This window comes from Varanus komodoensis, unplaced genomic scaffold (genome assembly GCF_004798865.1).
Source record: "Varanus komodoensis strain SLA01 unplaced genomic scaffold, ASM479886v1 scaffold36, whole genome shotgun sequence".
Classification (NCBI taxonomy): domain Eukaryota; kingdom Metazoa; phylum Chordata; class Lepidosauria; order Squamata; family Varanidae; genus Varanus; species Varanus komodoensis.
This window is the reverse complement of record NW_025335873.1, coordinates 8,753,106-8,754,139: the sequence shown is the minus strand read 5'-3', so window position 1 is coordinate 8,754,139 and position 1,034 is coordinate 8,753,106.

Below are 1,034 nucleotides of genomic sequence, written 5' to 3'. Positions count from 1 at the left end.
GGATGCATAGAAATGAAAAGGTCTTACAACTTCCAGCATTCCCTAGCCAGTCACGACTGTGGGATGCTAGAAATCATAGGATGTGTTTCCATTTAAGCACGTATAAGATTTCACCTGGACTTCTCTATTGTCATTATTGGAAAGGTGCAATGGTCCCACCTGCCTACTGGGAGGAAAATTTTGCCTACAATAATGAAAATACGAAGTATTCTAGAAATGAACGTTAGCAAAACGTATAAATGGTCATTCGTCTTCCTAAATAAATAAATAAATGATTTCTATTCCACCCATTAGCCAACATGGCTAATAAACCCATTTTATTCCACTAGTTCAAGGAATACAGTGAAATATCCAAAATGGAAATGTGGAAATATAATATCCAAAATGGAAATGCGAATATAAATATCTTGGCGTTCGGTTGAATGAGCAACGGGATTGTAACAACGCAATAAAAGAACAAAGATAGCCTGAAGTAGCTTTTTTAGGATGAAAAATGTAATGTGTAAAATTGCCCTTAAGAAGGAGCACCGTAAAGTTATGTATTCCCACTTCTCAAGGAACTTAGTTTAATAGACAGCCTTAAAAATGGCAGAAGCGTTGGAACAGTGAACGCATTTAGGATGTTACACATTCCGTGGACGGAGGATAACGGGCAAAGGAGGATGAAAGAAAATGCACGCGGGATGTTTTCGGATCCAGCAGCGGCAACAGGCCAGCAAATGGGGCGTTTTGTCCTACGAGAAACTCCCGCAGCTCCAAGCAGCAGAGCGGCGCCCACAGGGGAACACACCTGGATTCTCCCCGTTTCAGAAGCTGCAGGTCCTACTGGGAGCCTGGGGCAGGTTCAGAACGCAGCCCGCCGGGCCTCACTGCGCGCTTCACGACAGCCCTGCGGGGTAGGCCGGGCCGGGGGCGGGAGCGGCGGGCCGCCCCTCCCCCTCCCGGCGGTGCGTGGGCCGGCGGCGCACAGCGCCCAGCATCCCCGGCGGGCGCCGCATCCCGGGAGGCCGGGCTTGCCGGCGACGGGGCGCCCG